Source organism: Dermacentor variabilis, chromosome 11, assembly GCF_050947875.1.
Source record: "Dermacentor variabilis isolate Ectoservices chromosome 11, ASM5094787v1, whole genome shotgun sequence".
NCBI classification, from domain to species: Eukaryota; Metazoa; Arthropoda; class Arachnida; order Ixodida; family Ixodidae; genus Dermacentor; species Dermacentor variabilis.
This window is the reverse complement of record NC_134578.1, coordinates 10,779,271-10,791,512: the sequence shown is the minus strand read 5'-3', so window position 1 is coordinate 10,791,512 and position 12,242 is coordinate 10,779,271.

Sequence of the window (12,242 nt, the reverse complement as noted above, 5' to 3'; positions counted from 1 at the left end):
ACAACAACAACAACAACAACAACAACAACAACAACAACAACAACAACAACAACAACAACAACAACAATTACATTTTTTCGTTTTTCTTTCAGCGAAATGCGGCCGCCGTGGCCTGTCGCCCACTTGAGCAAGCAAATAGCTGCAGTCTCCATGTCTTAGCCTTGCAGGACTTTCACTTGTCGTGTTAAAGAACACACGGAAAAAGATATGTTTAATAATATTTACGAGTGTGCGGAGTGTGAAAAATTTTCAGAAATAAAAGGCGCTTCATGACTCACTCAGAAATCTTAGCACTCAAATATTAACACGGTTCACGATTTCACAGTTCAACTAACGCTTCTACACAATCTTTAAGGTCGGACACAACGCAGAAAATGGAAGGAATTGACTGATAACATATAGTTACCACGCGAGACTCTATCAAACTTAGAACACTAGTTTTTGCATTTTCAGTAACTAACAATTGGTAACGAATACGTCATTTTGCACGCCACGTATATGTTCATGTTCAAATTTATGTACAACTGTTCAAGCGGGTTCCTGTTTGTCACACCATGAATGTGGCCATTACTGCCTTAAAAGGAACTTGCTGCGCGCCTACACTTGATGCACACGTGACATAGTTAATTAGTGGGGGAAAAAAGATAAAGAGTTGAACGCACAGGAAATCTTGTGGTTGTGAGGCACTGTTTCGGGAAGCAAAGATTTCAGGTGAAAGCTGGAATGAGCAAGCCGGCTTGTTACTGTGAGGATTTTAGATAAAAAAAATATGTGGCAGGGTTGCATTAATGAGCTTTTTGTTTCTGTGTACGCTAAAGAAATCCTATTCCTTGAGACGTGCGTTTCATAGCCGAGTCTTTCTTTTACCGTTTTCTTTTTAAATTAACAGATCTGGGCATGCGTATACCAGGTGTATATATAAAGGATTACGTTGTGGAGTGAATTGCTCAGAATTGCGCTTTCCCCGCGTCTATCCCTTTCCTTCGTGCTGGGTCTGTAGTTTTTATTATGTTTGTCTTTATTTGCAATTCTTCATGACCCCCCCCCCCCCCGTCCCCCGCCCCCTTACTGTATAACACCCAGCTTACGGAAAAGTAAATGATGATGATGATGATGGCGACGACGATGACGACGGCAACTTGCGTGGTATTACCTATTCAAAGACTTGGCGCGGATTTAACAGAACCTGTTATCACCTCGTTTGAGGCCTCCAGTTTGGGATTAAGCCACGGGGACGTTCGCTTCGCTGTCCAAAAAATCTTTGTGGAATCCAACCGACTGCTCTGTTCTTTTCTTTTTTTTGTGCTCGTTTAAATTAATGATTATTCATTCGATCTCATTTTAGTGATATTACTTTAGCAGATAATTTTACGTTCTACAGCGTTAAGTCCACAGAGATTCTGAGACTCATTCTTCATTTTAAATTGGAATAATCAATGAATTCCTTGGCCAGTGGACCATATTGAGTAGGAGCCACATGCTTGGCAGGAAACAACAGCAACAACAGATCTGACCGAAGTCGTCGTCCAACCTGCAGCACTGCAGTGGTCGACGCAGGGCCACTTCGTGCTGTGAAGACCCTGCGCGGTATCGCGTGACGCTCTGCGCCGACACACCGCGGGTGACCTGCTTCTTGGGTTCGGCCATTCATTCTCCGAATGCCCGACCCCTTCGGACAACGCCGGCCGTTAGAACGGAACGTGATCGCAGCGTCGCTCGTTCTGCTTACGGAGGCGCCGTTCGGTCGATGGTTGCGGGGTGGTCGAACGAGAACGTGCGAGCTACCGAGCATCGCCGACTACTTCTTCGCTCCCGAGTCGCATATCTTCGAAACGCAGGGTTCGAAGCGCGTGGCACATGAGACTCCGTCGAAATGGGTTGTGCCCTATCGCCGGAGTCTTTTTCGGACCGAAGCTTTCTTTGGCCGCCCTCGCGAGATTGGCCTGGCTGCTGGCTGATGGGTCGGTCAGTATCTCGGCGAACATGTTTGTGGATAGTATAATCATAGCACAAGAAGCCAACAAAGACACCGAGAACAACACAGAGGAAATTACTTGTGCTTACTAATTGAATTAAGGAAATGATAAATTAATGAAAATGAAAGTGGATGAAAAAACAACTTGCCGCAGGTGGGGAACGATCCCGCGTCTTCGCATTACGCGCGCGATGCTCTACCAATTGAGCTACCGCAGCGCTGTTCTCTCGTCCACTTTCTGGGGTATTTATGCGTTACTACCAGAACTAACCCTGGGAGTGCTATATATATATATATATATATATATATATACACGAAAATTGTATATGCGCGCCGAAGGCAAGTACCAGCGAACGGACTTATATGTGGTATGACCCTTGTGTGTGACCCGCTGTGCTTGGTTAGCGGATACGGCGTTACGCTGCTAAGTTCGGAGTCGCGGGATCAAATCCTGGCCGCGGCGGCCGCATTTCGCTGGGGGCCAAAAAAAAAAAAAACGAAAGAAAAAAAACACCCGTGTACCGTGCTTTCGGTGGACTTTACAGAACCTCAGTTGGGCCAAATTAATCCCGAGCCCCAAACTACGGCGTCCCTCATTATAAGAACGCAGTTTTGGCACGTAAAACACCAGAATAAAAAAGCAAAAGACTTTATGCTTACCAACAAAGTATATGGTGCCAATCCGCACAACTTTGTTTGGCATAAGAAAAAAAAAAAGAAATAATTCGAATATAAAACAAAAAACATATGCAATGGCGGTTCACATATATTTCTAAGGAACACCGACCTGGAATAGTGGCTATTTTATGCGAGATTATCATATTGGTTTAATTTCCTTTGATTTTTTCGAGTGCCACTGGAATACAGGAGAGACAGAATCCCTAGATATCTGTCACACTTCTCTGTGCATACCGAACTTCCTTGGTGCATATACCGGTCATCGCCAGTTTTCCGTCGAAAGGCATCATACATCGGTCTCCTGTCGTTGCTGCAGTGTAGACACCTCACACTGTGCAACCTCATAATTTAGCGTTTCCATTTCGGCATGCAGCTTATAAACGGTGTACTGCATAGTTGCATGAGAACAAAGTTCTTAACGTTGCTGTGATTTAATATTTATGCTTTGGATACAGACAGAAAGTGTGACCATAGGGAAAGAGATTGTGTCACTGCGCACGCGGTAGTGGAGCGATTTCTTAAGTACTGTAACGTGGTTTTACCACGTATACCACGTACATATCAGCACTAACAATAAGACAGGTTTTCTTTTCTACTTTTTTAAAGCTACTCTTTTAAACTGGAAATCTTTCATAGTGATAACAAGCCCTAACACTATCTTCCGCACGAGGCAACGAACTTTATTTCAAACTCTTCAGAGCAAAGTCTGATTAAAATATTATACCTTATAACCACTTCAGTATCAACAGGTATTTCTCGAATCGTTGATGTAGGCCTTGACTGAATTGTTTTTTGATCTGGCCAAGAGCCGTCCTTTGCAGAAACAAATCGATGTGTTCGTTCGTTAAGGTACCGAGAAAATGTTGAGAAGGGGGGCGGGGCGCTGACCGCCATGACAAATCCGACCTAATCTAGAATACGCATCGTCGATATGGAACCATCATTGACTAACATCAACTAACACTTCGGAAGCTGTGCAGAATTGTTCCATTCGTAATCAATCTGAACAATTACCAGCGCATAGCAAGTGTAACTGAAAAATGAAACTTGCCTCCAACATTTCTTCGCTGACCAAACGTAGAAAAACCACTCGCCTTCGTTTGCTCCATAAGATATGCCATGTAAACCCCAAAATAATGTCACGCTATGTCGAACCGGCTTCTTTTAGTTCGGCAAGGTTAGACCATCGTCATAAGATAAACATCTAATGTATAAAACATTTGGTCACCCTTTTCATCAAAAAAGTGAAGGAAATGGAATCACCTGCCGGATGTTTTGCTAACACCAATTACTCTCGTGAGGCACTTAATAAGGTTGCCTTCCAAACCTTGATGCACGTGCATGCATTCCTACGTAGTTATGTTTTGTTCTCTTTAACGTTGCTTACTACGTTATTTTCATTGTTATATCCTCTTAAACTACCTGTAGCCTGCTTTGCATTACGCTTTATTTTGCTATTATGTGCTTATCGTCTCCCTCTAACTTGCCTTATATTCTTACACAGTATTATGCATTATTACTTGATAATTGTGTTTCTTTTTATTTGCATATAAGTATTTATTAGCCCCTCCTATATGAAGTGCTTCACTGTAAGCTATGAGGATTGAATAATAAATAAATAAGTAAATAAATAAATAAATAAATAGCAGGTGACCGAGCAATCGGGAAGTGTACTTATGTAAGATAAATTCAGTGAATGTGCACACACGAGCACAGAGGGTGAAGGCCCCCCCCCCCCCCCAATGACAAAAAAAATAAATAAAAGGAAGGCGATTCAAGCTACATTCGAAGTCGATGAAAGCCAAAGCCTTCCTGAGTGATTTGGGGGTTGATCATAGGGTGCATGAACCAGATAATTTATTCTGAGGGGCCCGCAGCACCTTGATTAAACGACAGCGTCTCAAAACACCGGCTTTCACAAGCGGAGATAGCGAAAACGCTCCCGTACCACCCCACGGCGGTACCACGCCACCGTGCTGTGGTACGTACCACAGCTCGGTGGTACCACAGGTTCCTCATGGTGGTACCACAGGTGCCGATACCACTGGTACCAACCACCGGTACTGCACGATGGTACCACCGGGTAGCACTGGCACCAGATCAATCTTCGGGATCAGTGCACATTTTCTTTAACTGCAGTATCTCCGGAAGCGGTCCAAGAAAGCGGCTAGAAACACAGCCGATGCGGGAAAGCGGGGTTAACCCGCGCGACCTGTCTGATACAGATGCGTGTCGACACGTATTCCAGAGGGAAGCTGGTTGTGTTACTTCATGCTGTAGAGGCCAAGGTTAATGCAAATTTCCTACCTTTTCTTGGGTCACGTAAAGAGGAGAGACGAGGGATACGCCTTGACTACATTGGTGATGAGGATTCATCGGCCATCACGATTCATTTCCAAGTTATTCAGCCTCATCATTATTCAATAAGTGTGGGAGATGGCGTTGATTCTGCACATATTGCTTGACAGAGAACAAGAATGCGACGGCGGCAGTCAGCATTCCGTTGCAGTGAGAAAGATGGCGATGACGTCATGATCAGGAGGTGATTATGTAAGAGGTGATTCATGCTTGTACCGATATATCTCCGGTAAGGGTGTAGGCGGTATTGTTCTCTTTTTTTTTTCTTTCGCGCTTCTTGCTTTGGGATTGCGGATACGCTTTTTGATTAGTAGAGCGCGGCGCATGGCCTCTTAATACGTTTGCCGCACGCATTATACGTTCATTGAAGATTTCAATAACACTCGATCATTAACATCTGATATACTGACAGCCCAAAAATATACACTGTGAGGAACAATCACGAGTTAATTTTGTTGGCATGTGTTTTGATCATGAGTTTCATTAGGAGGCTGAGACATACTGTTGAGGTTGCGGCCGAAAGATCTTTGTTACGGACAGTAAAAGATCTTTGTTATGGACACCACGAAAACGGCCTTCGTGACACCAGACGGTCTTTATGAATTTAACGTTATGCCTTTCGGCCTTTGTAACGCGCCAGCAACATTCGAACGATTCATGGATACTATCCTCCGAGGACTTAAATGGGAAATTTGTTTGTGCTACCTCGATGATGTGGTGATTTTTGGCAGCACATTGAGTGAGCATAACAGCCGTCTCAATCTTGTTCTGGATTGTGTCAAACAAGCCGGCTTGATCCTAAATTCCAAGAAATGTCGTTTCGGAGAAACCGAGACGTTAGTACTTGGGCATCTGGTCGACAAAAACGGTGTGAGGCCAGATCCACAGAAGATTGAGGCAGTCAGCTCCTTCGAAGCACCGAAGTCAGTGCGGGAGTTGAGGAGTTTCTTGGGCCTGTGCTCGTATTTTCGTCGCTTCGTTCCAAGATTCGCCGACGTGGTGTACCCCCTAACATGTCTTCTCCAAAAAGCCGTCCCTTTCAACTGGACATCGGCTTGCGACGACGTGTTCCGTCAGCTAAAATTTCTACTAACGTCAGGGCCTACATAGCGTCACTTCTATGCACCCGCACCTACGGAAGTGCGCGCTGATGCCAGTGGCATCGGCATCGGTGCCGTACTTGTGCAACGTCATCAAGGAGGTGAACACGTTGTGGCTTATGCTAGTCGCTCTTTGACTAAGGCGGAACGCAATTACACTGTGACCGAGCAAGAATGCTTGGCAGCTGTATTCGCTGTCCACAAATTTCGGCCCTATATCTACGGACGCCCGTTCACTATCATTACTGACCACCACGCGTTGTGCTGGTTGGTGAATCTCCTTGACCCGAGTGGACGACTGGCACGTTGGGCTCTTCGACTGCGGGAGTACGACTTCGTTATTTCCTACAAGTCCGGGCGTCGCCACGCAGATGCGGACTGTCTCTCCCGCCTTCCTCTGAAGACGACGGACTGTGACGAAGACAATTTTGATGACTGTTTTGCTCCCATTTCTTCTACATTCCCAGACTCGATGACTTTCAAAGCAGAGCAGGAAAATGATATTAGTTTGGAACCTCTGTTTGTAGCCGCATCGCGTCCTGGAGCCACCGGTTGATTTTGTGTCTGTGACGGCCTGCTTTACAAGACCAATTATTCGGCTAAAGGCGCATGCTTCCTTCTGGTGGTGCCGCAGAGTCTGCGAACGGACATACTGAGAGCCATGCACGACGATGTGACCTCTGGCCATCTAGGATTCATCGAACCATCGAACCGGACCCAGGAGCGTTTTTACTGGCCCAGAATGCGGGACACAGTCAAGCACTACGTCGCCAGTTGCGAACAATGTCAACGCTACAAGCGCCCTACGACCGCCCCGCCAGGTCTTCTCCAACCTCTGCCGCCACCTCGCCTGCCATTTGAACAAGTGAGTATCGATCTTCTGGGCCCATTTCTCCGATCATCTAACGACAACCGATGGATGATCGTATGTGTCGTCCATCTGACCCGCTACGCGGAAACGGCGGCCGTACCATCTTCAACAGCTGCGTCCGTTGCAACGTTTTTGCTTTGATTCATTATTCTTCGACAAGCCAGTCCTTTTTACAGTCCTTTTTATCTCCTTTACGCACGTTCACCGGTAAGCTGCATTGACACTATACTACCGTTTGACTTTCACAGCGAGTACTCTGTTGCCAAGACGCTTTGTCTTGCCGAAGAAGCGAGGCGTATCGCTCGTCTTCGTACCGATCGAAAGAGCGCTATGACAGCCGACACCAGTCTGTCTCGTACGCCAAAGGAGACTTTGTGTGGTTGTGGACTCCGCAACGTAAACGTGGCTTATGCGAAAAGTTTTTACCCCAGTACACGGGCCCATTCGTCATTGTAGATCGCTTGAGTGACTTGACGTACGTGGTGGCACGCTTGACGTCCGCTGGTCGTCGGTCTAGCCGGACCCAGTTAGTACATGTTGCCCGTCTTAAGCGGTTTCACCCTACGCTTTCCGAGTGATTTGGACTCACCCAGCGGGCTTCGTCTGGCAACCGGGGATTGCTACAGCATGAGCCGGGCGAGGAGAAGAGGAAGAAGACGTGAGCTGGTGCAGCCTCAGGACGCCATCTTGAGTTTACCATCAATCTCGTCCCTTGAATAAAGCCGGTTTGACATTAACCGTAACAATATGTATTGCTTTCCTCTCACACTCACAGCATCGTTCTATTTGTGGAGACGGTCAGCATAAAAGGCCGGTATTCATTGCATTCGCGCCACGAACCTTGACCACTACCCCAAATCGCTATCCTATCGTATCCTAATATCTAAGTAATGATGCGTCAGTGTACGCCATCGTATATACGGCTCCCAGTGCGACGCTCTGGCCATTACGTGTCCGCGCCGGCGCGTTCGGTGCGAGTTCAAGGGCAGGACGGCTGTAAAGATAAAAAAAGAAAGATAGACATAGCGAGAGAAAGAGAGAGACCTCGCTAGCTTGCTCCGAATGCCTCGCGCGACACTCAGTGGCGATCAGATAGCGATGGAAATCAAGCCCCGAGGCTCTGCGCCGCTTTCTCCCGTGGAATATCGAGTCACAAGCTTCGCGAATGAAAGCAGCTGCGCTGTAGACGAGAAAAGAAAGGAAAATAAAGTCAACTGACGGAACCTCGCACGTGACGATGGAGTGAACCGGCGGGATAAAAAAAAAGGAAAGCAATGGGATCGCACTAAACAGGGGCTCTTGTCTCCATAGCGCGCACTCGCACGCCCTGCCTGTTGAGTGGACAAACGTGTTGATGTCACGCTTTCACGTTTCGTTCTGACGCGAGCGGTGGTGCGTGATTTGCATAAGACACCGTGCACGATTTTCTTTTTTTTTTCTTTTTCACTGCTGTTGGACAATAGTACAATTACTCGACCAATTAACGGTAAGCTTCTGTGCAATAAAATGAAGGAAGATAAAGAGGACATTGCTTTGGGATCGGCCCAGAGCACTAGCTGCCGCTTGGAAAACAAAAGTTCGGCAACATGTTACACTCCTTTTACACGTGAAGGTGAAAGCCTGCTGCGCATTCGGCAATGCGTCGCCTCGCATCGTGGCGTTTGCTGCTTTCACAGCTCGACTTCTTCGGTTCGTTTTCGACGCTTAGCTGCTGCTTCGCGCGCTCGCATAGCGGGATCAGAATCGCGGCAACGACGTTTCTCCTCGACTTTACGTCGCATCCTCTCAGCAGTGGATGGAAGCACATGCTGCTTTGTGTGTTGTTAAAAATTATGGGGTTTCGTGCTAAAACCACTTTCTGATTATGAGGCAAGCCGTAGTGGAGGACTCCGGAAGTTATGACCGCCTGGGGTTCTTTAATGTGCACCTAAATCTAAGTACACGGGTGTTTTCGCATTTCGCCGCCATAGAAATGCGGACGCCGTGGCCGGGATTTGATCCCGCGACCTCGTGCTCAGCAGCCCAACACCATAGCCGTTGAGCAACCACGGCGGATTCTGTGTGTTGTATGAGAGAGAGTAAAACATCTTTATTAATAGTATTTGAATGGCGAGAGCAGTGTGGGAGGAACCCTCAGTCCAGGGTCCCTAAGATGATTCCGGCGATGTTTCGAGCCCGTTGTATCACAGCTCGGAGAACCTCGGGAGGTCAGTCGCGGAGGGAATCGTCCCGTAGCTCTTTGTTGCGTAGGGGCTAAAGGAGAGTTGGCAAGGGAGGAAAGAGGTTTGCAGTGCACTCAATCGTGACGTGGAAAATTGTGGGCGAGCTGCCACAGCCAGGGCAGTGATCTGCATAACAGTGTGGGTAGAATTTATTGAGAGAGACAAGATTTGGAAAAGTTGCGGTTTGTAACTGGCGTAATGCCACTGCTTCCTCCCGCGAGAAGGTATGAGCGATTTCAATGAATGTATTCACTGTTCGCTTCACTTTGCTGAGCGCTTGCCGCCTGAGCCTTAGGGGGTATGAGCCATTTCATTTCTTGCTTGCTTGAGGGGCACGAGCCATTGAGAGGGTCTCGTGGTATTTTTTTGGTACAACTCGACTAGACGCCACGTTTCTGTACGTTGGATGCGTGATTCGGATGAATGTATATATGCCCTGTACGCTTGACTTTGCTGAATGCTTGTAGCCTTTGCATTGCGAGAGGGAGGAGCCATTGCATTTTTTGCTTGCTTAGGGGAGGCATGAGCCATTGCTGATGATGATAGTTTTTGCACCCTTGGACCGGATTATGCGTTTTTTTTTAAAGGCCATCACAGGGGTATGAGTCACTTAAGGCTCTCGCCTTAAAATCACCTTTCATGAGTTAGGTTATGGTATTTTACGCACAAAAACTGATTGTGAGGCACGTCGTCATGGCACGACTCCGTATTAATTTCGACCTCCTGGGGTTCTTGAATGTTCATCGACAGTTAAGTGCACCAGCGTTTTTACTGTCAAAATACCAACTAACCCAACATTCAACTCCTTTGAAATGATTACTAATCGTTAATATAAATTTTAGGGATATATTATAGCATAAGTGCGATATACGATATATTTTCGTTTTCATGGTGAGGAACGACGACTGATAAAATTACCGTGGTAGTCTATTTCGCTTACGAAATTAAATGTGGCATCACATACGTTCCTATTGCACTATCCTAGTGCTGACGCCCTAAGAGATAACAGGAAGAGTAATGCCCAGACCAAGTTGGCGAAGGGAACCGTCCAGATGTCGCTTTCTTTGGACGTTGAACCTACAACATTCTATAAAGAAATGGCCTATAGTTTACAGTTGTAATAATAACATTGAAATAATAACATTGAGGGGAAGGAGCCAAGCTAGACCCACCGGAATAAAAATTAAGCATTGTAGTTGCCTTTATTTGAAGAAATAATGTAACCATTTGTAGTGTTCTTTCTTTTTTAATTTTTCCAGTGAAAGTTAGGCGCTTGATTTGAGCGGTTAGCTCAGTTCGGATCGCCTTGGTCCGTTACAAATATTCGCAAAGCGATATGGGGTGTTGTGGGTTTGTCTTTTATTTTTGTTAACTTCACGTGACGTGTACAGTGATCCGAGCTTGTCGCTACTGATTTATGATTTACCACTGCGATCGTCTTGCAGCAGTGGCGTGTGAGACGCAAGTGACAAACGACAAATAAGCGAAGTTTTTTTTACGCTTCTTGTAGAAACGTTTCATGTAGAAAATGCAGTTTTCTTCTCCTCTGTCACTCCTCACTGGAATCAGACGTGCCTGAGACGATCACTGTAATCTTGCGGTGTACACTAGAATGGCTGCTGCAGCCCTTCCGACTAGCTTTGCAGTGATTCTGGGCACTGGCGACATTGGAGCAAGGTATATCCTGCCCGAGCTGAACGTTGAGCTGCTCCCAGAGCAGTCGGATGAACCACGTGACCGTAATTATGTCTCATCGTGGTCGCACGCTAGCCGAATGTAACACGCACCGCCAGAACACTCTACAGAGTGCTCGAAAGCGACCACTCGAACGTATTAATACCATAGAAATAGGGTGACTCTGCTCCTATACATACGCAACATGTTCGTCTGGTCGTTTCAGGGTGCTCTGACTGCGCTACGAAAGTCGTGCAACAGGTCTAAAAATACAGGCATAGAAATAGCAACAACAAGTTATTTTAGTGCTCTAAACTATTCTTTCAACCTCCTTCACCTGGCGCAGAAAGAAGTTAAACACTTCTATTGAAAAGAAGGTGCCAACTTTTAACTTTGCGCCCAAACCTCACTTACGTCAATGTTACGTCACAAGTTTAAAGGTAATTTTCTGTGTTTGGTTTCTCGACCATTGCTACATTTAGTATTGTATTGCTCTTCTAAGGTGCAATGTGATCCTTTTTTTACCGATTAACAAGTAGCTGAACCTGCGTAGACGGTGCCTAAGTACGTGACGTCACGACGACCTGTAGCAGGAAATTCATGGGGTGGCGTTAGCACCCGCGTTTTCTTGGTTATACCATGCCTCCTCTTGGGGCAAAAGCGGCCGTCCAGCTGTCGCGGTAATGTAGTTTACAATTGTACAGGTCTACTTGGTATTTCACCTACCTCTAAAGCTACAAGCTATCGCTCACTCAATTACTTACTCGTTCACTCGCTTGATCACTAGTTCAATCACTGATCAACTCACTCATTCATACCCACATTCATTTACTGACCCACTCATGCATTAGTTCATTTATTCACTCACTCACTCACTCACTCACTCACTCACTCACTCACTCACTCACTCACTCACTCACTCACTCACTCACTCACTCACTCACTCACTCACTCACTCACTCACTCACTCACTCACTCACTCACTCACTCACTCACTCACTCACTCACTCACTCACTCACTCACTCACTCACTCACTCACTTCATACTGCAGCGCATTCGACGTGCTTGACGCTGGTGACCTAAGTAAGCCACCGCGATCACTAGAAAATTGCATAAGCGTCGATGTATTCCAGTCATTCGCGTCCAAGCGCAGCTGACGCGTTCGGCTTGCGAAGTGCAGATGCAGGTGTTGCCCCGGTGTCACCCTATCGCACCGCAGGTAGCCCGCACGTTCACGCAACGGCACTCACACGAACGTAGTAAGCGCACAGAGGTACAATAGAATTTATTATACAGACCAACAATATCTTACAACAGCATGGTACGCGAGACACGAGTGTTCTTTATAACTTCTTTCATATCT